At 57.0% G+C, this 26008-nt stretch overlaps 1 protein-coding gene across 2 annotated transcripts in view; it reads right to left on the bottom strand.

The window, feature by feature from the left end:
* The window catches only part of CORO7 (coronin 7), a 171910-nt gene that overhangs the window by 103143 nt on the left and 42759 nt on the right, over positions 1-26008 (bottom strand). The window contains exon 1 of one of the 2 annotated variants that reach the window (XM_042854121.2): positions 2262-2283. The exons of the other annotated variant lie outside the window; for it this stretch is intronic. The gene's annotated coding sequence lies outside the window, so the exon portion shown is untranslated. Of the gene's footprint in view, positions 1-2261; positions 2284-26008 lie in introns of those variants that run through there. 2 annotated transcript variants of the gene reach the window in all.

The raw sequence follows: 26008 nt of genomic DNA, 5'->3' as shown, positions 1-26008 counted from the left end.
GAGGTTGCGAGTGCCGGTGCTCAGAGGAGATCTCAGGGCCGACTCCATCTGCAAGCCGCCCAGCGCTAGGGCTCACAGCCCGAAGGAATCCCGGCTCAAGGAGTCCATTTGGCCTCCCTGCACTTTCAGCTGGACACAGAGCTGCCTTGGTGTTAGCTCTGCTGAGAAACGGACCTGCCCTTTCAGCGCGGCTAATGCCAGCTGTGGCAGGATTTGCAATGCTAGGGGCACCAACACAGAGCTGGAAATCTAGCACGATCGTCTATCTCTGCCCCGCGCAGGCCTGATAGACGTGGTGTTAGAAACCAAAGTGGCGCCAGCAGTACCCTACGCTGGGGCTCCCGATGCTGCTAGCACCAGCGTTGGCAAATGCACATGCACCCTCTGCCTAGACACTGCAGGACGGTGAGTCAGCTCCTGGGTCGAGCACAGAGCTGGCAGCAGGAGAGCAGTGCCCTGGAACCCAAGCCCCACAAGTGGCTGCTGCTGGCCCCGCTGGCAGGAAGCCAGGGAGTGGCTGGGCTCTGGGGGAAGGAGCTGCTCTCGGCTTGTTCTGTTTGCAGTGGAGGGGGACTGATCGCACCTTCAGTGATGCGCAGAACTAGACACCTCCACGGCTTCCCCCTGCCACTGCCCCAGTCACCTACAGCAGCCCATGGATTGGGCCAGGGCACAGCAGCATCCTGCATGGCACCACGTGCCAATGCTATGGCATTGCACAGGAAGGAAGCGGGCTAGTGGCGCTGCTCCGAGAGGGGAGCCCACACAGATCCTTAGATCCACTGGCACAAACAGAACAGAGATCCCACCTCCCCCCTGCAGAGACTGTATGCAAAGCCAGGGAGCCACTCCACCCTACATGGCTGTACAAGGTTGGAGTGCCCAGGCCTGGCATGCACCATGAGGCAGCACAGCCAGCCAGCAGGTGCAGGGACCATGGGCCTCCTGGGGGTTGGGGCGTCCTACCGACTAACACACGGCAGAGATTTAATTTCCCAAGAGAACAGCTTCTGCCTGCAAAGGTGTTCCCAGCTTAGCCACTGCCCCAGTGTCTCGGGGAGCCACAGGCATCCATCACCCCAAGGAGCCACGAGCACTGGTAAGCTCATGCTGCCCACCCCTGCGCTGCCCCCGCTGGACACAGCAAGCTGCCCCAGTGAGCGTGGCTGTGTCCGGGTCTTCCTTGGGTCCCACACGCAGCCCTGCAATGTGCCGGGGTGCAATGGAAGCAGACCACACATGTGCTCGTTTGCTCCATGGCAGTGGCACCCAGCCCCCATGCCAAGGGAGAGCACAGCTCATCCTGCTGGGTTTGCTCCAGTGGATGCTCCGTATGGCCCTGCAGCTCCTCGCCCCATGGGCACTACCCAGCTCTGAACGTAACCTTCTGGGGCAGCTGACATGCAGCCGATTTTAATGGGCTGGGTGCACCCTTTGTTCTGCAGCTGCCCCCACGGCTTCCTCCTCTCTCCTGCTGGCCCAGAATGGCAGAGATGGGAGCAGGCCAGGTCTGCAGACAGCACAGGACTGTGGGCCCTTCCACACTGCCCAGCCACCTCCACCCAGCTTGCCTCCCGCATAGCATGCTGGGGCCTCAGGAAGCAGGTTCTGGGGAAGGAGGAGGATTGAGGACAGGAGAGGGAAGGGGACAGGGTAACCTGCTGCGTACCCAACGAAGGCCTTAAGTTCTCTCCGGAGCATGGGCCATAGTGCCCGGAGAGCACCCACGCTCTGCTGTGGCAACCCCAATGCATGCAGCTCACTGCTGCCTGGAACGCTCAGCGGCGGCCTGCCCCCAGCCCTCACTCCCCAGCCGATGGCGTGTGCCCATTCAGCAAGGAGGCCAGGCCCAGTGACGGCGCTGGTCCCCTTAGAATCAATGAACAAGCAGCAGAACAGGGCTGAAGCCGGAGAGCCCGAGGGCTCCTGCAGAACCCAGCGCAGAGAACCTGGGCAGCCCCACCACACCCCTCCAGAGCCCGCTCCCCTGTCCACCCCACATGGGATCTCCACAGACCCAACAGACACACTTCCAGCCCTGGTAATGCAGAAATGCTTTGCCCCCCGAGCACCTTCCCTCAAGTGCTCTGCAAAGGGGGTTTGACCCCAGTTTTCATACTTGGGAACACTGAGGCATGGGCTGGGTGCACCCTGCCAAGGTCACACAATGGTAGCAGCAGAGCCTGGGACAGCAGGCAGCCCGAGGGGGAGGGAGGGCACTAGATACAAATGCCCAGCCATCATACCACAGTGTGACACACCTCTCCTTCCAGAGACGAGGGGGAACCACACCGACAGCCGATCACACCACCAGTGCAGAGGGGGGCTGGCTGCCAGCCACTCTTCACCCACCAAGTTATAACGTCAAAGCCAGAGGCTGTAGGGAGCAGCGCCCCTGAGAGAGCCCAGCTGCGGGGACAGCAGGTTTGGGCTTTAAAGAACCTAGGTGCTGAGTTCGGAGCTGTGCCTCCTCCCCAGGTCCCCGTCCCAGCGGTGATGTTTCACAGCACGTGGGCTCAGTGTTCTCCGTAGGATCCGCAGTGCTGGGCACAACCGACCCCAGAGCCACTCAAATCACTCGGCAAATTCATTAACAGCGAGATCCTTCCTTTCTGGGAATCCCAGGCACTGCGGCTCCCTGCACAGGCTGGCCAAGGAGGGGTTCATGGTTAACAACCGCTCTAATGTCGCCAGACCCAGAGTGCCTGTGACAGGGTGCTACACTGAAACAAAGGCTGTTCCGGAGCTCCCCCGGGCTGCACTCGCCTGCACGCTCAGCACTGCCAGTTCCAGCACCTCGAGAGCCTCAAGGTGGATGCGGCAGCCAATGGAAGGCTCTGGCACCGCTGCCCTGTTGGATGAGGGGTGTATGATACATGGCAGATGTTCAGCTGGACAGAGGGTTGGGACCCTGCCAGCGCCCTTATGGCTCTCTCATGTGACCCAAAGGGGCCAGTCCAGTAGAAGCCACGTGGAACTGGTCCCAGGTGGATGCTCAGGTCTGGATCCCGGTGCACACGGAGCTGGGGGGAGGAGTGTTTCTGGGGACGAAAGGGGCCCTTCAGAGGCGACGAGCAGGATACACTGCACAGCTGGTAGCACGGACAGTAGTCATATGGCTAGCGAGGGGCTCCAAAGCCCAACCTCCAGCAGGGCTGTGGGGCTGGGTTAAGGGCTTGCGAGTCCTGGGACCGAGCAGGAATTCCTAGAGGACAGCTCTGTTGTAGGCTGCGTGCAACGCGAAGGGATGAACCCACCGGCACTGGCAGGCTAGCAGATGGGAAAGGGGCAAGCTAGGGAGGGAGCTGTTCACTCCAGCAGAGAGAGATTTTTGGAAGGAGAGAGGCGGCAAGCGGCCCCTTGTGTTATTAAACCAGGAGGGGGCCTACAAGGGGAAACAGACAAGCAGGAACTTCCATGGCCATGGCTTAAGTAGTAAGAGGGTGATTAAAGGGGCAGGGCTGGCCCCTTGGGAGGCCCCCTCCCACCCCATTAGACACAGACCCTCCAGGTGGGGGCACACGGGCAGATCAGTTAGGCCCAATGGTGACTTTGTTTCATTAGAAAAGAACAACAGCTCCAGACTAATCTGAAGGGAAGGGGGGTTCTGCTCAACAGCAGCAATGATGGTTTGGGGCTCTTTTCCCTCGGGGAGGAAACCTTGAACCAGGGATTTCCCTACACCCAGGGCCAACGAGAGCGGGGGGTACAAATTACTGGGGCCTGGCTTCCCCCATTGCCTTACCGGGGCCCGGCACCCGGCTCCCCCCCGTCGTTGGCCCTGTTTAGCCGGTCCGCCCTTGCTAGGGGGCCCGAAAATTTTTTTTCACCGGGGCCCAAACCCTCTCGCGGCAGCCCTGCCTACACCTGAACGCCCCCCGAACTCCCAGTGGTTAACTAGTTACTATCTACTCACAGTGTTGCCAATTTAGTCATTTTCCAACTAGATCGAGCGGTTTTAATTTTCTAGTTGGAAAACAATTCCATTTAGTTGGTGGTTGGAAATCTGAACTGAAATGGAAACATTACTGCACACTTTAAAAGCAGATACATGATCAAATACTTGTACCTGAAAAAGCATAATAGGTTTGAAAAGTCTGAACCAAGACAAGCTTCCTCACACAGCTGTGTTTGTTCTGACAGTATCGGCGCGTTCGTTTAGGCGATGCTGGCCGACCTAATCGTTTCAAATGATGATTTATAAACAACAATAAATCATCAGAAATTCAAATGCTGGTGTTTATTGGTGTTTTATGATGTTTAAAATGTGGGGCCGAGAGGTAGCACCGAATCACCTTGCCAACGAAAACGTACGAAGCTGGCCAGAGAGTGAGCTTAGCTCCTCTTTTGTTAGTGAAATTCCATGACAGTTTATGCACATATAGAAGGAATTAACATAATTTCTTGTTCTTGGGACAACTAGCTTAGTATGTTTTAGGGACTTGGCTCCGGAATGCTAGATTTGTGACTGGGAAACTTATATCAATATATGTTTCCTAGGAGGCCAAGGTTTGTAAAATGCATTATTTGCCATGGTCGTTATCTCACCTCAGTGCTATCTCGAGAGGTTGTTAGCTCAGGGAGTTTCTGTCCTAAACATTTTTATTATACTATAATTAATTTTTCACAGGTCAATTTAAATTAAATACTTTTTAAACATCTTTTGTTTTAGAAATCGAAAACTGTCATGTGTTTTTCACGTTATTACTTTGGTGTCATACAGCCCACCCCTACCTTTGCCCTCCTGGTCTCATGTCCCTCCCCCCCCCCCCCAGCTTGCACCCCCCTGCAAATTCAAACACCCCTTCTCCCATCAATTCCTGGGGGAAAAGCTGCCTGGACCCAGCGCCCAGGGATCAGAACAATACACTGGCTGTGAACGGGCAGGGACTCGGACCATTCTGGCCAAGGCACTGCAGTGACCAGCGCAGATGCAGCCAGCGAGAGGCAAAGGAGACGGTCGGCTTCCTAGCAGCGCCCCTTCTCTACACCAAAGGTCTCTAACGCACGCTCAAGGTCTCAGAGATGGGACCTGCGTACTGCACGGAGAAGATGCCCTGGGGAAATGGAAGGAAAGTGAAAGGAGATTTGTTTCCATCCAGATTTTCCCCAGTGAGCATTTCACATGGGGGACGGGGAGGGATGGGGGGGGCAATCAACCCCCCCCAACTTACATCAGTTGGGAAATGCTGGCACAGACCCTGGAAAAATCATGGAGCAGGTCCTCAAGGAATCAATTTTGAAGCATTTAAAGGAGAGGAAAGTGATCAGGAACAGTCAGCATGGATTCACCAAGGGCAAGTCATGCCTGACTAACCTAACTGCCTTCTATGATGAGTTAACTGGCTCTGTGGATGAGGGGAAAGCAGTGGACATGCTATTCCTTGACTTTAGCTTTTGATACGGTCTCCCACAGTATTCTTGCCAGCAAGTTAAAGAAGTATGGGCTGAATGAATGGACTATAAGGTGAATAGAAAACTGGCTCGATCATCGGGCTCAACAGGTAGTGATCAATGGCTCCATGTCTAGTTGGCAGCTGGTATCAAGCGGAGTGCCTCAAGGGTCGGTCCTGGGGCCGGTTTTGTTCAATATCTTCATTAATGATCTGGAGGAGGGCGTGGATTGCACTCTTAGCAAGTTTGCAGATGACACTAAACTGGGAGGAGTGGTAGATACGCTGGAGGATAGGGATAGCATCCCGAGGGACCTAGACCAATTAGAGGATTGGGCCAAAAGAAAGCTGATGAGGTTCAACAAGGACAAGTGCAGAGTTCTGCACTTAGGACAGAAGAATCCCATGCACTCCTACAGACTAGGGACCGAGTGGCTATGCAGTAGTTCTGCAGAAAAGGACCTAGGGGTTACAGTGGATGAGAAGCTGGATATGAGTCAACAGTTTGCCCTTGTTGCCAAGAAGGCTAACAGCATTTTGGGCTGTATAAGTAGGAGCATTGCCAGCAGATCGAGGGTCATGATCATTTCTCTCTATTCGGCATTGGTGAGGCCTCAGCTGGAGTACTGGGCCCAGTTTTGGGCCCCACACTAAAAGAAGAATGTGGAAAAATTGGAAAGAGTCCAGCAGAGGGCAACAAAAATAATTAGGGGGCTGGAGCACATGACTTATGAGGAGAGGCTGAGGGAACTGGGATTATTTAGTCTGCAGAAGAGAAGAATGAGGGGGGGATTTGATAGCTGCTTTCAACTACCTGAACGGGGGTTCCAAAGAGGATGGATCTAGACTGTTCTCAGTGGTACCAGATGACAGAACAAGGTCTCAAGTTGCAGTGGGGGAGGTTTAGGTTGGATATTAGGAAAAACTTTTTCACTAGGAGGGTGGTGAAGCACTGGAATGGGTTACCTAGAGAAGTGGTGGAATCTTCTTCCTTAGAGGTTTTTAAGATCAGGCTTGACAAAGCCCTGACTAGGATGATTTAGTTGGTGTTGGTCCTGCTTTGAGCAGGGGGTTGGACTAGATGACCTTCTGAGATCCCATCCAACCCTGATATTCTATGATTCTAGGGCCTCATGTTCCCACCTGCGCTCTGGGCCAGGCTCCCTGGTCAGCCTACATCTGCGAGGATGCCCCAAGGTCACCCTTGCTGCAGGCCACGGCAGTTGCACAGGCGAGGCGCATCACGTGGCCGGCTGCGGCCCTCGGCTCAAAGAAGGGAAGCAGGAGGCACTGTGGTAGCATTTCAGAATTCAAAGCTCTCCATTTCAGAGTGGTCAATTTGTCCCTGAATAAAGGTACACTTTCCGCAGACACTTTTCACAAAAACGTTTTATTCAAAACCCAGTCAAGACAGAAAGTCTCCGGCTAGGCCTAGCAGCCGGCAGCTCTCCAGGGACAGACGTCCTTGTCTGATCCCAATAAGGGGCCAGCATGGCTCAGGGCGTGCGAGCTGGATTGCACAGCAGAACTGCCCAGGCCGGCCCGTTCCCACTGCAGTGACCCTGCCCAGGCCAAGCCAGTCCACCCTTTCAGCACAGGCCTGGTCAAAGGGACTCTTCACTGCCATGTCAACTCTACTGCACTTCAGACACAGGGTCTCATTTTAGCAGTGGAATCTCTTTAATCCGGCCTCAATGCTCCCCACATTCGAGACTCACTCCTTGGTTCAGGCCAGAACAGTCTAATGCCCCCCCACACACACACCCTGCTCTTCTGCGACTGGAGCCTCAGGCGCGTGGAGAGGAGAGCGGGGTTAGCACCTCTGCATGGACCCAGAGGGAAGGCCATTAACACCCTGCCGCATCGGACTCCATAAAGAACAGGTGTGTGTAGCGTGTGGAACGGCTGGAAAAGTGATTTCAAGGAAACGGCTCTTCTGAAGCCGAGAATTGCTTCACGGGGCTGGCGTTGGAGCAGGGATGAAGGGACAGCTCAGCCAGCAGCTCCCGACTGTCCTGCCACTTGCTCAGCAACCCGGCAAGAGGGGAAGCAAGAGAATAAGGGGCTTTGATCCAGCTTGAGCATGTGGCGATACACCCACCCCTCCAGGAGCATAGGAGGGCCAGCCCCTGGCTCAGCGAGGATCCCATGAGCACTGCAATGGGAGCAGGTCAGGAAGGAAGAGGGAGGGGAAAGGAATGGGGTCAGCCAATCTCTCCCACCATGAGCACCACTCTTACTAAAGAGCAAACTGCCTTTGCGGGAGTGGGGTCAGAGATCCAGGGCTGGGGGAGAAGAGCCCAGAGCCGGTCTAGGAAGAAGCGCCCGCCAGCCTTGGGGAAGCAGGATTATCCCATGGGCACAGTCCTTCACATGCAGGCTGGCCACCATTTAAGACCACAGCAGCCTGGCCTTTACTGAGGCATTGCAATGAGCTGGGTAGAGGACACGTCCATCTGCTCCCACCTTAGCCAGGGGAGAGGTAGTCAGCTGCCAAAAGCCAGGCGGAGCCAGCCCCAGTCCCATCCCGCCTGGGGCTGCCGGCTGTGCTGGATCATTCCCCAGCACCATCTCCTCGGCATCCATCTCAAGCAGCACCTGGCTGGGGCACAGGAGTAGGCGAGATGCTGCCTCTGCTCTAGAGGAGGGCTGGCAGGAACTGTGCCCTGCCTCCATGCCTAGTAGGGGAGAGGGAGCTGCTCCTGGGAGCCCCAGCTGTCTAATGAAATGCTCTAGATTGAAGGGGCCCTGTCTCCACCCAGCCATGCTGCTGGGAGCATGCAGCTCAGTGCCAGCAGCTCAAAGGACCTCATCCCCCTCCCTGAACTGGCCACATCAATCCTCACCCCCCCAGCTGGGGATCTGTCCCCTCCCCCAACTCACCCCCCAGAAACGGCCAACTGAATTTACTGCTGAGATTAACACTCAACTTCTTCCTGTCCCGATGGTATATCCTCCTGCACCCCACTATCTCCTGCACACAGAGAACCCCTCCCCAGGAGTTTGGGGGGCCAGAGGTGGGCACCTCCTGACTACAGGGATGGACTGTGTCACCTCCTGGCCCTGCGGACCCCACCGAGATGTGCACAGAGCAGACATACCAGGCTCCCATGGGAGGGATTTATGGAGGTCCCCTGGCATCGGGCAGATACAAGGGGCTGCTGTCCCGCTCCCACAATGGCAAAGAGTATGTGGTGGAGCAGACAAAACAGCTCTCCTGGGCCTGGCAAGGAAGGGCGACTGCTGCTGGGGTGGCCGAGACACCAGGCAGTAGAGATGTCACAAGCGAGAGGCGAGTGTGCAGGAGTGTGTGTAACTGGAGTGTGCTGGCGTGTGACTGGAGTGTGCCATAGCACCCCCATGTGGTGGGCTCCTGCTGGATTCTCTACAGCCAGGTCCTGGTGGGCAGGAGACTGCATGGCAAACCTCTCGGCATCCCAGCCACCGGTATGAGCACCCAGGGCAAGACAAGGCAATTATCGAGTAGGTTCCCCAGTAGCATCTATCCCCTCCAGGTTCCCCAGGCCCTCGCGCCCCCAGGGGCAGGACAAGAGCTCCCCAGGCCCTGGAAGGAGCAAATGCAGATGGTGGCTGCTGTGCCTGATAGTCAGGGGGCCAGTAGCCGAAGAGGAGGTGGTGGGCTCCGTTCTATGTGCGCGTGCGGCCCTGAGCACCCAGGATGCTCCCAGCTCAGGGTGGGCAGGTTCTTGTACATACTAATAAAGGTCCAGAAATCCAGGGGGGAGAATCTTGGACCCCCCCTAGTGTCACCCCAGCCAGGAGCCATGGCAAGCTTGTCCCCTTCTTCTCTAGTGCCTGGGCTGGCTAATTTGGAGCAGCCCCAGAGGTGGAGTTTCTGCCCCTTTTGGCAGACTGACCCACAGCCTGGAGGGCTCTTCCTTGGCAGGAAGTTTTGCTGGAGTTTTCCTTCTGTTAATCTCAACCCACTACTCCCTGAACCAGCCCTCGCTGGTGCTGACAGCCTCCATGGACCTGGAGCCAGCTGTGCCCCCCCCAAGCTAACCAGAGCCACACTCCAGGGCTGAGAGCAGAGTCCCAGAGCCCCATAATACACAGGGGGAGCCCGGAGATGCTCCAGCCAACGCAAACCATGTCTGGCACACAGAGAGCCTGCTGAGTGGAGACAGCCTTGGCTAACACCGGCCTCCAGCCCCCAGCCATGCTGCTCCAGGGTGCTGGGCTGCAGCAGGCTAAAGAGACGTGGAGGCCCTGGGGAGGGGCAGGAAGAGATGGTCCTGTGAATGGGGCGTAGATGCTACATGTCAGTTGCAGCTGTTGGCTGCTGAATGGGTCAGCAAACTGGTAACAGCTGGCGGAAGCGAGACAGCGACTGCTGCTGCCTAGGAGCGCAGGGAACAAAGGAAAGTCACCAGCCCCCCAACGCAGCCTCCGCTCCCATGGTCAAAGCAATAGTTGGCGGGGAGAATATTGACTTTCCACCTGACAACAGCCAAGGGAGGATGGCTGGAACTGCTCGGCAGCATAGAGGTTGTTGGGAGTGGGCCCCGGTCCTTGCCAGCAGGATAGTTAGAGGCCAGGCAGCCGTAGCTAGGACGCAGCCTGAAAGCTACGCAGCTCTCGCCTCCCGGGCCTGGGCCGCTGCGGGTTCTATTTACCCGCCCTGGGAGCCGAGGGCGGCAGCTGGCTCACTGGGAAAGAGGCAAACGTCAAATCAGCGCCGAAGTTTACAAAAAAGAGAAGAATCCCACACGTCCTCGCCAACTTCCTATCCCATCAGCTGGCTCCCCGCCCCCGCCCCATTGGAGCTGCTTTCTCTGCGGGTCACAGGGAAACTTCAAAGCGGGGAGATCAGCACAGTCATGCCAAAAATCCCTCCCCCTCACTCATTTCCCGTGCCTGCTCCTGCTCTGCCAGGGCTGAGGGAGGAGCATGCAGCCTGCTCCAGTGAGTGCAGCATGGAGCTGTGAGTGAAGTCCATGGACCCAACTCACTGCAAGAGTCGGCCATGCCCTTGACCCCTCTGGGCATCAGGTTTTCCCTCTTCCATGGAATGGCTGCTACAGCTACAGCAGGCGGCAGCAAAGTGTGTTGCAAATTTAACACCATTAATCTGGGCTTGAATAGGGACTGGGAGTGGCTGGCTCATTACAGAAGCAGCTTTTCCTCTCCTGGAATTGACACCTCCTCATCTATTATTGGGAGTGGACTACATCCACCCTGATTGAACTGGCCTTGTCAACACTGCTTCTCCACTTGCGAAGTAACTCCCTGCTCGCCATGTGTCAGTATATAATGCCTGCATCTGTAACTTTCACTCTATGCATCCGAAGAAGTGAGGTTTTTACCCACGAAAGCTTATGCCCAAATAAATCTGTTAGTCTTTAAGGTGCCACCAGTCTCCTTGTTGTTTTTACAGCTACAGCAATCACCTGAACCCACTAGCTGCAGCCGAACACGCTGGTGAGCCAAACCTGCGCTGGGCATCGGGAGTAGAATGAGCTGAGCACAAGCTCTCTCTGGGCCCTCGCAGCTTTGCACATGCACGTGTGTAGCTGTGTAGCTGGCAGTGCAGAAAGCGTGCATACACACCCCAAGGCGGGGAGGGTGGTGGTGGATAAAAGATTGCTTTGTCCAGAATCCACCAAGCTAGAGAGAAACCTGCCAGGCCCAAGGTCAGAATAACGAGGCAGGAGGAAATGTACCAAGACTCCCCTAGGAACCGTGCCCCATACAACGCTGAGCACAACAAGGCAGACAATACAGCATGCGGGCTGTACCCCCCACCCCTCGCCAGCTGTGACAGACAAGTGATGGGGCTCAGTCCGGGGCGGCTGGGTGAAACTCTCCGGCCTGTGCTGTGCACAAGGTCCAGCTACATGATCTAATGGCCCCTTCTGGCCTGAAACACTAGAGTTCGGCCCCTTCTCTCTGTCGCTACAGGTCAGGAGGAAGAAAAGGAGCCAATGCCAGGGCACCCCTAGCTGCGGCAGATCAGCAGGAAGAGCAGGGGGTGTGCCCAGCAGGGCTGGACACTGGGGTCAGCCAGGCTGGGCTGCAAAGAGGGACTGAGTAGGGCTGGAGTTTGAGGAATTACAAATGGCCCAGATCTGTAGCCCAGCAAGTCCCACCTCCTGGCTCCAAAGAGTGACCACTAATGATGGCTTGCCCAAAGGCAATGAGCTGCCTACGCAGACACTGCTGTGCTCTCAGTCCCTACAATCGGTGGCTGGGTTACCCGTCTCCACCTGTGTAACTAACGTGTTATTAGCACGGGTAGGCACAGGATCCTGCACGTACATTCTGCCTGGGCAGCTCTGCTTGGACAAGCCACTGTAAAAATGGCACCTTCTTATTTCTTCTGCTTAGCAGGTGTGGCGCTAGCCACGCCACCTTGGCAGAGCCCTCTGACGAGCATCAGATCTGGGCAGAGAGGAGACAGCATCTGTCTTTTCCCACAGGGGTAAAGGCTGGTCACACACGGACGCTGGCCCATTCAGGAGTAGCGCGGCAAAGCAAAACCAGCCACAAGCATAGTCAGAAACCATCTCTCGACACCAGCTGCAGACCATTCTTCACACCACGTCAACGTCACAGAGAAATCTGGGCAGGGCGAGTTGGCCCACACCAGGCGCCTCACTGAGAAGCATGCTCTTGGGTGGTTGAAGAGGCCTGCATACTGTGGTAGGCTCGGGTTGGTCCTTCTCAGCCATTCCAGCTGCAGCATCCTTATGCTGGCCGTGTAGAGGAGCCATGCTACTTAGCACGGGAGCCACGCTGCTGGCATGGGTCGAATGGTCCCAGTGACGATGCACATGGTTGAATATTAGTTTCATGTCCCCCAGCTTCCCGTAAGACGAATGGAGCCCGATGGAACACAGTATTCTGCTGCACAGTATCTTCTTACTTCACAGACCTGTCCCCGCTGCTTCCTGCCAGCAAATGGCCAGCAGCCCTTGCACCCTGGAGACTTAAACGGCTATTCAGCCTAGACCAGCCTTAGATAAAGGCACGTGGGTGGCTGTCGTGGGAAGAGATTGCTAGCTTCTCTGTGCAGGGCTGCACGGGCCGGACAGGCCTCAATTGTTCTTCAGAGTCTCCATCCATCTCTAGCTGTTACAACTGTGTCATGGAGTTCCCGGGCGATGCTTTGGAACTGCTCCCCACAAAGCCAGTCAGGACTTTGGGGAGCCTCCTCTCCCTTGGAGCAGACTGTCTTCAGGGCAAGAAGCTCACATGGCTTCACCTTCCTGGGTCTGACCTTGGAGCATTCAGCATATACCCCTCCGTGCGTTTCCCACAGCGAGTCTGCCCAGGCGGGGTCCCGGGGAAGCCAGAGGGTCCTGCACACACCCCCACTTCACAGTCAGACGTGACTCTTAGCCAGCCAGTAAAACAGAGGTTTATTAGATGACAGGAACACGGTCTAAAACAGAGCTTGTAGGTACAGAGAACACGCTCCCTCAGCCGGGTCCATTCTGGGGCCCAGCGAGCCAGACAACCCCGTCTGCACTCACTCCCCGTCCCCAGCCAGCTCCCAGCTGAAACCCGCTCCTCTCTGGCCTTTGTCTCTTTCCCGGGCCAGGAGGTCACTTGATCTCTTTGTTCACCTTTAGCTATTCCCTTGCAGGGGGAAGGGCCCCAGCCATTTGTTGCCAGGATATAAAGTGTCGGCCATTTATGCACACTGGAGACTTAAGAAATGCATAGGGGAAACTGAGGCACCCACACAGTATTCAGAGGAAACATTAAGAACAATCCTATTTCGTCACAGGCTGCAAAGAAAATTTCTCAAAGTGTAAACTGAATGTGACTCAATGTGCAGCAATCTCTGCCCAAGTTTGCAGAGAGCCTGAAACAATAGCTCTGAGGCATGAGCCATCCCATTGGTTTCAACGGGATGCCAATGGTGACAGCAGTGTTGACACAGACTATTTCACTGTTTAGAGCATGTAAGGAAGGAGAGGAAATACACTGTGAAGAGCTACATAGCCTCCTGCCAGTGCTCCTTTTGGGTAGGCCAGACCGCTGCAGCAGGGCGTGACTGAGCTGAAGGAAACGCTGCTGTTCAGACTTGGGGAGATGCTGCTTTAGGTGGTCAGGCCTCAGCCCTGGTGGGAAGCATGGTACAAACTTCCCCGTTTGATAAGCCGGGAATCTGGTGTGAGCAGGCCTCACCACCCCCATTTGCCCTGGAGCAAGGCTGTGAAGGCAGGACAAGCCGGCCAGGGTCGAAGGAAGGAAAACTTCAACCAAGAACTCCTGCATGGGCCTGCAGGGAGGTGAAGAGCGGGGTGGGGGGGATCCTGATCTCCAAAGACCCTCTGCCCAGCCCAGGGAAAGCCCAGCTACCATCTAAAGAAAACGAGGGCATGGATTTAACACTAGTCGGGGCCAGTCCAACAGGGGACAGAGCCAGAGCAGACACTGGGCCCGAGATCGTAAGGGGCCAGCCATGCTAGGAATACTTATGAGAGAGATGGAGAGAGCAGCACAACATGAGCCATTCCCACTGCACCCGCCCAGCAAGGGCACAGCACGGCCGGCACAGCTGGAGTCTGACCCAGTGCTCAACCCTCAGTTCCAGCCTGAGCTTTTTTCCAGACCCTGCCTCAGTATGCAGCAGGCCCAGAAGAGGGAGGGAGCTGCCAGGTCTCTCTGGAGCAGAAGGCTGGCATGCTGCTGCCCTGCTGGGATGTTTGCTCATTGCCCTCCCTACCAGGCAGCCGGCCTCCCTTCTCACTCCTCCAGCTTCCCTCAGGGCTCCCAACGGATGGTGCGCATGCACTGCAAGGAACCTGTGCAAGGCGTCTCCACAAATGGGATGATTCCTCCCATCCCCGAGTCCCTGGGGCAGGGGAGGGCACAGACAACACAGAAGCCCACTGGGCACATGGGCGGACGAGGGTCAGGACTGCCAAATGTGGACAACAAAGCCCTCTACATGAACGCTGCACAGCACGGGCAGCACAGCAAGCTACATGCTGCAATCCCTCCTCTTCTGCCCTCATGCCTGCCCATTGCCCATGAATGGGGCCCTGCCTGCCCCAGAGGGACCGCCTCCAGCAGGGAGGGCAGCCTGGACCACCCTGGCAACCCTTGGCTTCTCCTGAGACTGCCAGCTGGTGAGAGCTTCACCCCGAGGCCAGAGACTCATCTCCCATGGTCTCATGTCAACAGCTGCACTGGCAGGGGTTCCAAGCTGCGGCGTGGAGGCAGAAGGTTGCACATCCCCATGAGCAGGCCCCTTGGGACAGCCATAGTTATCTCGACACAAGAGCAGAGCAATCTGGGTGCAACCTGGCAAAGCGCTGCCCCCATTCTAGCTCTGAGTGGGGACAATGATCCCTGACAACCCCAGAAGTGGGTTTGCCATAGACACCAGCCCCAGAGCCGCCTCACCCCAGATGGTCACAGGTCTGGCCTTTGGCCAGCACCAGACGGCATCCCGGGACCTTTCAGCACTCAGGGGGATGCAGTCCCCCAGCTCCACTGGGACAGATTCCAACAGAGCAAGAAGTGGAGAGCACATCCTGCCATGACTCTGCTGGCTGGGGCTTGCTCAGAAAGACTCTTGCCTTCTCCACCATCCCAGATCTCCCCTGGTGGCCCCTGCCTACAAACCAGAAGTGGCTCAGGTCCCTGTCAAGGGTGGGACAGGCTGGCACATGGGGGAAGCTGCTGCTCTCCAAGCCAGCACTCCATTCAGAGGAAAAAGCAGAAGGGCCCTGCCTGGTCCCAGTGGCGGACGGCTCCCGCCATACGGTACCCAAACCAAACAGCACTGTGTCCTCTTGGCTCCTCCTCCGCTTTCACATCTTTGCAATACCAAGCAGCATTCTTGTGAAGGACGGACGAGGGGGAGAAGAGCAGAGGAAATATAAACAGTCTTGTACAGTTACACTGGGGAACAGAAGCTTGAGAGCCTGTAGTATGTGTTACTATAAATAGACAGTCCATAGCTAGCCAACTTTTTCAGAGCTTCCCACGGCCTCCTTGGGAATGTGGGATACAGGGGACTACTCTCCGAGCATGAAGGAAGTTTGGCTACTGAGGGTGGGAGTCAGGTACCCCCTGGGTGACCTCCACATGGGATATTACGTCGGCTGGGAGGTGGGAGGAGAGAAAATTAAACCTCTGTGCGCTGCTGAGTCTTTTCTCACCAGGCCCCCTTCCCGAAGCAATCCCTAGCCAGCTGAGATCTGACATCACGACAAGCACAGGACACTCCCCGAGATCAGACGTGACAGAAGACGTTGCAGAGCCGGATGGGCTCTCGTGCAGTGGGGATTCCTGGGCGGATTCAGAGGGTCGTGGAAGGATCTCCTGAGCAGAGGGATGAATTCCCACGATCCGAGGTGTTATTTCTTTGGCTCTCAAGTTGTTTCACCACATGGGTTGTGGGGGCAGCGGCCACGCTGATGGGCCACGGCAGACTTGGCTCACCGCTCCAAGACAGGCATTTGCAGTGGTCTGCCGCTTAGCAGCATGAGCAAAGGAGCGGCTGCAGCATCCATTTGATGCTGCAGAAGAGGAGCAAAGCCCAAATGAGATGTCAAAAACGGGATGTTTGAGAGCACAGACCGGGGAAAAGAAGCCTCACAAGGAACGAATGACGCCAGTTAGGGGTGCACCTTGTCGGCAGCCAGGACTCCTGGGTTGTTTCCAACCTGGTTAGCAAAGAGCATCATCTCACACCGTAACCCAAATCGGAAGCAACCCTGACTGCAGCAATAAGACATTTCTCCAACGCCTTCCCTCTCACAACATCCCAAAGCATTTTGTGCACTATTCAGGAACTTCGTCACCCACCGGTGAAACGCGGCTGCATCTGGGGCGGAACGCAGCTGCTGCCGAACACAGGAAGAGAAGAATACGGTTACCCACTCGGAAATGGAGAGGCAATTTAAGTGGGCAGAGGGTAATTTTCTCCTGTGAAGTTTGCTAGGCACAAGTCAGGGTGCTAGCTTCTCTGCAATGCTCACCTGCGGGCAGGACCTCATGTTGGCATTCACGGGGAAGAGGGCACCTCCTGCAGCACGCTTGCGGACGGTTCAGTACCCACCTGGGGGAAGGGCACCACCTACTGGCTCACCAGCGGCATTTCCCAGGCTCTCTCTGGGAGATCTCCCACCCCCGTTGTGAACCGTTCAAGCCCGTGCCCCAGGGAGCCGTGCTGGATCTCCTCACGGCATTCTCTGGTGTACTGGAGCTTCTCCCACTGCCCTTGGGGGAGCTATCCCTGCCCTCGACAGATTGGCCCATCAGGAATGGGGTTCCACCCACCCCCTTCATTCTGCGGCTCAGCTGGTATCCATTTCAGAGAAACCACCCGATTCTGGTCTCCCTTCCGATTGATCTGCAAGCAGAAGGATCACAGCTGTGTACGGCCTAACCGTGACAGTCACACGTACAAAGACCCAGCTCCTCCAGGCCCTGTAGAGAGAGAGAGAGACCCCACCCCAGCCCACCCCCCAGCCATCAGAGCAAGGCAGCCAGCACAGGACCTGGCGCTCAGTGCCCCAGCCAATGCTGCATAGTCCAGCAAATCCCCCTCAACCTGCTTCACAGCAGCACTTCCTGCACCTAGTAGCTCCAGCTCTAATAGCAGTTGAGGGAGCAGACGCCTGCCCCAGGCAGGCCTCCAATCCCAAACCCAGGGGGCACAGTGCATGTGGGCAGGCTGCTGGAGTCGCTGTGAGGGGAGCAGCAGAGCCAGCAAGGGGCTGCTGGAGTCACCGTTCACATAATTGCTGCCTGGGCATCATCGGGAGTGAGTGGAGAACCCAGACGGGAGGCCAGCCCCCGTCAGCCCAGCTGCGTTTGCCAGGAAGCTCGGTTCCGTTTACTGACAATCCTTTAGAAACAGCAGCTCGGTGCTGTGCACAGCAGGCCCTCTACCCTAGTGATCCACTCCCTGGCATCTGCCTGCTTCCCGAGGCAGTCGGGGGTGCCAGCTTCAAAGCAGAGAGCTGCCAAAGCCCTGCACTCCGGAGGGAGCAGCCCCCGTGCTGAGAGCTGCTCCCTGAACTCCTCAGGCTCTCCTGCAACCAGGAACGGAGACACTTGCCTGCCTTTGAAATACGTTTGGCACACATGCTAGGCAGTGCATACTAGTACTAGAGACTCACCCTCACCCCCCAGGGCCTGGGTAGGGCTCCCACTCACCATGTACAGACAGACCTGCCAATGGCTCCCAGCCTAGCCAGGGGAGTCTGCAGACAGCACAATTCTAGATACACATGGCCTCGTTCCTGTAGGTTCTGCACACCCACCGACTCCACTAAGTCTGTGGGAAAGAAGAACCTAGAGAGGCAGGATGGCCCAGTGGTTTGGGTGATGGCCGGAGAGTTGGGTTCAAGTCCTTGCTCTCCCACATACTTCCTGTTGACCTTTGACACATCACAGCCTCCCTGTGCCTCATTTCCCCATCTGTGTGATGGGGATAAGAGCCCTGCCCTGCCACAGATTGCTGGGTGCTCAGATATGGCGACAGGGGCCAGATAAGAGCCAGAGATAGAGCTACAGGTGCTCAGCCCCTCAGTGACCAGCGTCAGCATGAGAACGAGGCAAGCCCTGAAGATTGGTACCACACTAGCCCCTTTTGCCTCCCAGCCTCGTCACAGTCAGGGGATGGGGTGGGCTAGGCTAGGCTAGAGAGTGGTGGGGTGACAGTCTGTCCCTTGTCCCAAGCGCCACCACAAGGAATGATGGAAGCTTAGCTAGATGAACTCTGAACTGCTGGAGACCCCAGAGCGAAGACAAACCGGCCAACTAGCCACGCAGGGATTGACAAACTCCCTCCAGGCCACTTGGTGCAGTTGGGAGTCCCTGTGCCATGTGCCCAGCCATCTGAGAATGGCTGAGGGTGTTGAAGATGGGTAGAACACCCCCCTTATCCCTACCAGCTCCCATCCCACTGGAGCAGCCAGGCACTCAGGGAGCAAGGAGCATGTGCTGCCCAGACTCTGCAGTGTGGAGTCACACCAGTGCTGCTGCAGGATGGTCCTCAGCAGCCACCAAGGAGACCAGACTTGCCCCCATAGGGTGCATTAATTGCCTCCATACCGCTCAACGGGGCGTTTACCGCTGAGCCTCACCCTTCAAGCCACTACAGCGCCTGGAAGGCTTCAGCCATCCCTCCCACCTCCTCCACCCCCCGTAGCCACCATGGTGTCCCAGCAGCAAGCACAGCGAGCGTCCTGGGCCTGCCTTTCCAGCCCCACCTGCAGCAGGAAGCTCCAAGGTCCCCAGCCCACTCTTGCTCTCAGCCACCTGCACTTCATTTCCCAATTGCTGCCTTCTCCTGAGCTGGGCTCACCAGCTATCCTGGGCCCTGCTGCTTCTTGGGGGGCTGCATAGAGCTCTAGTGGGGGAGCAAATGGGAGAGCTGGCTGGAGGCAGCACAATTCAGTAGCTCTGTAACCAGGCATGGTGGAAGGAGTGGCTGGGGTGTGAGACATCAGGGGTCTTTGCTCCCTGTGATGGGGTGCACTCACCACTAATGGCACCTCCTGTTGGCCATCCTGGAGATTAGCTCCAGCCAGGCGCTGTGCCCTCCCTGGCAGTGTCTCTCCCATTGGCCTCTTGCCAGCTCCATCTTCATGACTGGGCCCTCTGGCAAAGCCAGGTCACCACGTGTTTCCCCTTTTGGGCTGGGGAGTGAGGATGGTAAAAGTCCCTCCATACACGATGGCAGCCTTCTCTTTACTGCTCTGACCATGGGGCTCCTCCAGTGGTTGGTAGGGGGACCTGGGCCCACCCTCTACTCCATGTCCCGGCTCAGGAGCCCTCTGGTCACCAGCTCAGGGCTGGACTGTCCTACCTTGCTGCTATTCCCTGGAGCCGTCTCCTACCTTCCTGGCTTCCCCCCTCTCTGGGTTCACCAACCTCCCAACTCTCTTCTCCCAGGCCGTGACCATGGCCTTCCCTCTGTAGTCCTTAGCATACCTCTGCCCTCTCAGGGAGTGACAGGAGTCTGCCTTCCTGCAGCCCCTTCTGTTCCCAGCATCCTGGCTTATACAGGCTCCACCCGTCCCTGCCCCGCTGAGCCCTGTGTCTAAATCCCTACTTGTCTCCTCCTCCAGGCGCAGCCAGGGCAGTTAGCTGGTTCCCTCAGTCATCTTCACCCCTCACCCCCGGTACACCCACATTACCGCAGCAGAGAGCCCGGTACAAACGTTACACGGAGAGACGATCCAGCCGGTTCCAGGGACACACCGAGAGCTTAGAAAGGGCATTTCCAGGTCTGGCCTGTGTTCTCGACTTCCTTGTCTGCCTTGGTGCAGCACCCCCTCCCTCCGCCCCCAAGCAGAGAGGGAAGGTTACCATCTCCTACCCTCCTGTGTCTCCACCGTTCCTGTTCCCAAGCTTCTGCCAATGGCTCCTAGGGCATCTTACACCTGTGCACAAGGGCAAGGAAAGGGCTTGAGCTCCAGCACCTGCCACCTGCCCATGCCTCAATTTATCTCTGTACCAGGCCCCCAGGACCAATGATTCACCTCCAGGTCACGACAGAGGGAAGCGGAGCTGGCTTGGAGGCTCACTCTCACCTGGTAGCCCCCAGCCCTGACCCCTGCCTCCCTGGCCAGGCTCTAGAGCCAGCACACAGAGCTGGGGGGAGGAGAGGCACACAGTGCTCAACAGCCACCAGGGCTCGCAGCGCTATGGCATGGCTCTGGAGGAGGCTGCCCCAGCTGCCCACGGCCTTAGGGAGTGCGGCTGGGCGCTGGTGCCTGGGGAGGGGAGAGGCAGCTGGGGGGGGGGGGGGGAGAAGAAGCTGGGAAAGGATTGAGGGGATCGATAGATGCCGGGTGTTTGCTTCCAGGACGTGCCACGCGCACCTCCCCACGCCCCCACTCTCAGCACCGCCCCCACCCAAGGAGAAGTTTCTCATGAGAAGATGCTGCATTCTTGCATATCCCACACGGGCCACGCTCACTGGCTTCCCAGCGAGGCTCATTAACACAGCCTCGTCCCGGCTCCCTAATCGAAGCCAGGTGCCGGCCGGATGCACAGCTGGGGCCACTCAGTGCTTGGGCAGCACATGAGTGAGTGAGTGGGGGAAGGGGAACAGGGCTGCGTTCCTTTACCACACCCCCGCTCAGCTCACAGCAGCTTTCCCCAGCAAGCCTCCCCCACTCACCAACCAGGGGACTGGGGTAGGGGGCAGGGCTGGGTTTGCACCAGCAGGGCCCTTTGCAGAGTCATTTCAAGGGAGCGTACAAGCCTGTCCGGTCGCTGAGCCAGGTGGAAACGTCACTAGCTCCTGCACTCAGAGCAGCGCTTGGCCCGGCGTCATGCCTAGGGCGAAGCAGGCCCACTGCCTTCCAGTGAGAAATCGCAGCCCCAGAGCAGGGCCACCCACTTCCTGGGGCACCTCCCAGTGTCTCCCTCCCCCCGCCCTGCTCCCCACTCAGATCTAAGTGTCCCTCCTCTTCTACCAACAAGCGGGAGACCCAAGGCCTAGAGACAGCAGACATCGGGGGTCTGGTGGTGGCGCACAGAGGAGGTGGGACAACGGAGAGCATGGCCCTGAAGAGGCACCTTCCAGAGCCCCAGGACAGCTGAACTCATTCTCCTGGTCGCTTTGCTGTGGCTCCCAGTCCCTCCCTCCCCGGCGACACGATGCTGGGAGCCTGATTCCACCCAAGCAGGAGCCGTCCCTCACAGCTAGCCAGGTACCCGGCCCTAGTGACCGTGCCCTCACAGCCACCCACGGCTGCCTCCAAGCTCCTGGGGCATTCCAGCCCTTCCCCCGCTGTCAGGCTAGCACCGGTGTAAGCACTGTTGGAGGCAGGGCACCAGGTCATGCATACCCCCTGCCCCAGCTTACACTGCGGGGGGCAAGGTCAGCAAGGGGAAGTGTTGGCAACTCCCAGTGCTGCCCCCCCCCACATACACACACCCCTGACTGGTTACAGCCCAAGGTGCAGGGACTGCATTTGAATGTCTTTCCCAGTGCGCCCATGCAACCCCCCTCTAGGTCTTCAGGTGCCTCAGCACCAGCCTGGGCTCCACAGCAGGGTGCACCCTTGCATGCAAGCCAGCCAGGATCCCCCTCGGAACAGCCCCCCCTGCAGAGACACCTGGCAGTACAGAGCTGGCACTGTCATGCTGCTGTGTAAAGGGAACACAGCCTCAGAGCCCCTGCCAGCTCAGAGCATGGTGCCTTTCCAAGGACACCTCCCCCCCAACCCCGTTTCATCCAGCCCCATGGCCTGCCCTGGCAGCGACCCATACCCAACACTTCAGGGCAGGAGCCCCCGTCCCACAGACGCACCCAGCCAGTCATTCCAACACCAGGCACTGGCATTGGGGGGCTCCAGGGCATCATCTCATACTGCACCCCTTCATCCAACCCATGACAGCCAGCACTGCGGCACCGTCTGAGGGGAGGCGGCACTTACTGCACTGCATGCTATGCTGTGCCATTGAGAGTAGCATATTCCCTATTCACTGGGATTGGGATTCGGCTGCTGCAGCGTTGATCAGCCCACACCAAGTGCCAGGCTGGTGCCTTCCTTCAGGGTTCTGCCCCACAGAGAATCGCCGGGGTACCCCGTGCTAAACAGGGAGAAGGGGTGGGCGTTGTATGTGCAATGAGAGAAGGGCGTTAACAAGCGTTTGAGGACACACCCCAATCCCTGCACCATCAGCTCCCAGGCTGGGGCCAGGAGACGCCATTTCTCTGCATGGACCTTCCTTAACCAATACAGAAATGGAATTTCCAGTAGGCCTGCTTCCCCCAAAACACAGCACAACGGGCAGGAGCCAGTCCTGGCCCAGTCCTGCCAGTGCCATGGACCAGCACAGACCAATTCACTTGGAAACACAGAGGCACGCAAGCTAGAGCGGAATGGAAGGGTTAAAGCAGAGAGGCAGGGCCTCGGTGGCAGCATACTCAGAGCACTGTACAAAGGGAGAGAGAGTGGAGCAAGGAGGAAGGGAAGTGGGCAGGGGAATGAGAGGAGCAGAGCAAGGCTGGGGGTCCACAGCAAGTGCTGACAGCCAAGCAGTCATGGCATCATGATTGGGGAGGACTGGACCCTAGAGAGGGGACAGGTAAGTGGGCGGTATTGAAGGAGAGCACAGAACAGGCTAGCACAGGAGTCAGAGGTGCCACTAGAGCAGAGATGTGAGCAATGGAGGCACAAGCCTGAGAGCCAGCCGCAGCAGAGTCAGAGAAAGGAGAGCAGCGCCCCAAGACAGCAACAGGCACTTTGTGACCCAGGTACGCGAGGGAGGCAGGGAAGACGGGGTGTCTGGCCTTGCAGGGAAAGTGAGGGGCTGAAGCAGAGTGCGGGACACGAGACCTTCCCCCATATGCAGATTTGGGTCCTTGGAGCACTCCAGGGATGGAAGCTGGGGTGGGAGTGGGAGCAGGAGCTGATCAAGTCAGGCCAGGGAGACAGTGGGGCTGCAGGGACAGGTACAGGCAGGTGTCATCAACATGGAGGGGTTGGCTCAGATTAGCAAGGAGAAAGCCCGGAGAGAAACACTGAGTGAGGATGCAGGTTTAAGGCATTAATTAATGGCTCTTTATTGGCCAGTAATTTCCCAGCACAGCCACCTTAACCTGGCCAGAGCCTGCAGGGAGCACAGCTGGCAGGAGCAGATGCAGTCCCAACCCATGGCCCCTGGTTACCATGGCAGCCTGCACTCTGCTATTTCTAACTTGATTTCCAGACCATCACACTACCAACAACCCCACCCAATCTCTGGCAACAGCTAGGCAGTACAGAGGAGAGCGTGGGGGAGGGGCGCTGTCCCAAGGACCACGGCAGAGCAGACACTGGACACAGGGGACTTGGTGCTTCACCATCCTGCTATCAGCCTCTCGCTGCTTGGCTCTCTCCATCCAAGCAGGTTCTGGAGTCAGAACCTAAACAGTGTAGGGGTAGCTCTTCCCTGCTGCCGACTCAGCAGATACTGACAGCTAGTGTGCTAGGGATCCTCAACCAGTGATCTGGGGGTGGGACGTCCATCCTCATCCAGTGGCCATCTCACCGATCCCTTGCCAGTGAGCTCAGCTTGGTATTTCCCCAGTGCACCGCTGGCCCAGCAGGGCTGCAACAGTTCCTGTTCTCAGCCCTCTTTTGATTAGCTCAAGAATTGGTGAGCAGCATTCTGGGTGGATCCCCCCCCCAAACAGGGAAGAAGGGGTGCAGGGACTGTGGTTCTTTGAGAGATGTCCCTCTGGGCGCTCTACTTCAGGGGCACATGTGCCTTTCAAGCCCTGATTTTCAGCATCCGTTCAACCCGCACATGCGGCCTGTGCCTCCCCATGCTGGACACCGAGACTACATCGGGGTGTATGGGCGAACCCTCCGTTCCTTCTTCATCCAAACGTTGTCCAAAAGCAGAGGGGAAGGAGGTTGGGTCATGGAGCACCCATAGGGAGACATCTCAAACCACAGTTACGGCACAGAGCAAGTAACCCTTCGAGCAGTGTCCCTGTGGGTGCTCCCCTGCAGCGACCTCCCGAGCAGTACCCCAGATGGAGGAGGGTGCTTCAGAACAGAGACCATAACTGAAGACTGTGCTGCAGACCCAAGTGCCACATTGGACCTGACAGCATGGATCAGAGAGTAAGGTTTCGAAGCCCATGGAGCAGCCCCACAGATCTCAGATACTGATGCATTGTTCAGCGATACTGTAGGTGTTGCCAGTGAGCAGAATGAATGTGCTACCGCCCTTTGCAGGGATGGGGTGAATCGCTGTAGCTCATAACACATGATAATACTCCCAGATATCCACCCCTATAGTCTCACAGCAGAGATCAAGGATCCCGTGGGTGGAGCCTTGGGGGAAGGGGTGGAGTGGGGAAGGGCCTGGGGCGGAGTTGGGGATCGAGCACCCCCCGGCACTTTGAAAAGTCGGCGCCTGTGAGCCCTTGATTAGCAAGTCATCGAGGTAGGGGAAGACTAGGATTGCTTCTTGTCAGAGGGAAGCCACCACTACCACCAGGACCTTTAAGAACACCCTTGGGGCCGAGGAAAGACCGAAGGGAAGCACTTGGCATTGGAAATGATCCTGGCCTATAGTGTTGGAAAGAGGCAAGGTGGTCTCCAAAAGGGGGAAGGTGGGCTAATGGGCACAGCTGTAAATCCAGAGGTGTGAGGGGATTTGAATCCTCAACCAACCTGTCAAAACTAGTCCTTCGAAAATGGCTGGGTGGTTCTGGAGGGCATTTGGGTGACCCTCTTTCCCTGAACTCAATGTCTTGTCAGAGGGGGAGGGTGGGATGGGGAAAAAAGAAATCAGTGGATCTATGGAACCCAGAAAGATGAGCAGGATGTGATCACTGGGCAGTCTGTGACCTACTGAATCGTTTCTTATTTGTAGATGTAGCTATGCTTGGGGATCATAACGTAGCCCTAGAGTCTATTAGAGCGTGCAAGGACTCATCCTCCGAACACCAGGGCCCAGGGCAGACTCACAGCCATGGCCTCGAATGGTAAACCAAGCCCCTCTCTAGTTAAATGCACTGGCTCCTTCCCTTGACTGACTGTTCCCACCTACACCCCCAGTAGGAAGATCAGCAAATCCAAACCAAACTCTAAGCTTGGAATCCCGAGACCTAGGGTGCTCACATCTGGTCTTCCTGCATTTGAAATTGAGCTGGTAAGATGTGGCTGATCTGGAAGCTTGCTGTGGGAAGGCTGTCATTTGGTGGAATGAGGATAATCAGTGGGATACAGTAATACAAGGGTACCAAATACCCAGGAACAACAGAGTAGGACATGCTAATGGGGGAGTGGCACTATGGGTTTAGAAAAAGCACAGTCAAATAAGGAGAAGATTTTAAATGAATCGGACAGTCCCATAGAATCTCTGTGGATAGCTCTGCCAGGCTGGGCCGGTGGGGGGGAGGGAGGGCGCGCGGCAGTCCATCACCAGTGCCACAGCACCTGATAGCTCCATGGTGCCTGGGGCTGGTGGCTCAGCGTGCTGGGCCCCCACCCCTCTGCCCAAGGGGGCTCCAGGACTGGGGGCGCCAGGGCCCCCACAGCCCTTGGTGGCTCAGAGCTCCAGGGCCCCTGCTGGCTGACAGCTCTGGCCTCCCTCTCCGGGAGAAAATGTCAGAGGTCTCTGAAAGTCACAGAATCCATGACCTCTATAACATCATCTTATCCTTAATAAGGGGGATTTCAGCTATCCCCATTGTGGCAGAGCTTTGACCTTGCCCCCATGGGTCCTGCGCTTCTAGGCAGTATATGCTAGCCTCAGTGGCTCACTGTGACCTCCACGTAGCCCTTCTCTCTCTAGGGCCAGGGTTACAGTCTACTGAGCCCTTTTCATCATAAGCCAGCAAGGAGGTTGGTGAGAGAACTCCCTCAGTCTCTATTGTTCCTAGGCTTGTTTTAGAACAGTTTAGCCTCCTGTCCTGACAGGGCCTGACTTCCCCTTGCAGGAGGTGTTCCTGTAGTGATGGGTTGGGGGGGAACCTGGGCCCACCCTCTACTCTGAGTTCCAGCCCAGGGACTCTAATGGTAACAGCTGTTGGCAGCCAACCTTTCACTGCCAGAGTTGCTACAGTTCCCTGGGCCACTTCCCCACAGCTCTCCTGCTTTTTCCTTCTTCACCCTTACCTTAGAGCTCCCTTATCAATAACTTGAGGGTGTCTTCATTAA

The sequence above is a fragment of the Chrysemys picta genome, chromosome 10, assembly GCF_011386835.1.
Source record: "Chrysemys picta bellii isolate R12L10 chromosome 10, ASM1138683v2, whole genome shotgun sequence".
NCBI classification, from domain to species: Eukaryota; Metazoa; Chordata; order Testudines; family Emydidae; genus Chrysemys; species Chrysemys picta.
The sequence above is the reverse complement of the archived record's forward strand: the minus strand, read 5'-3'. Positions and strand labels throughout refer to the sequence as shown.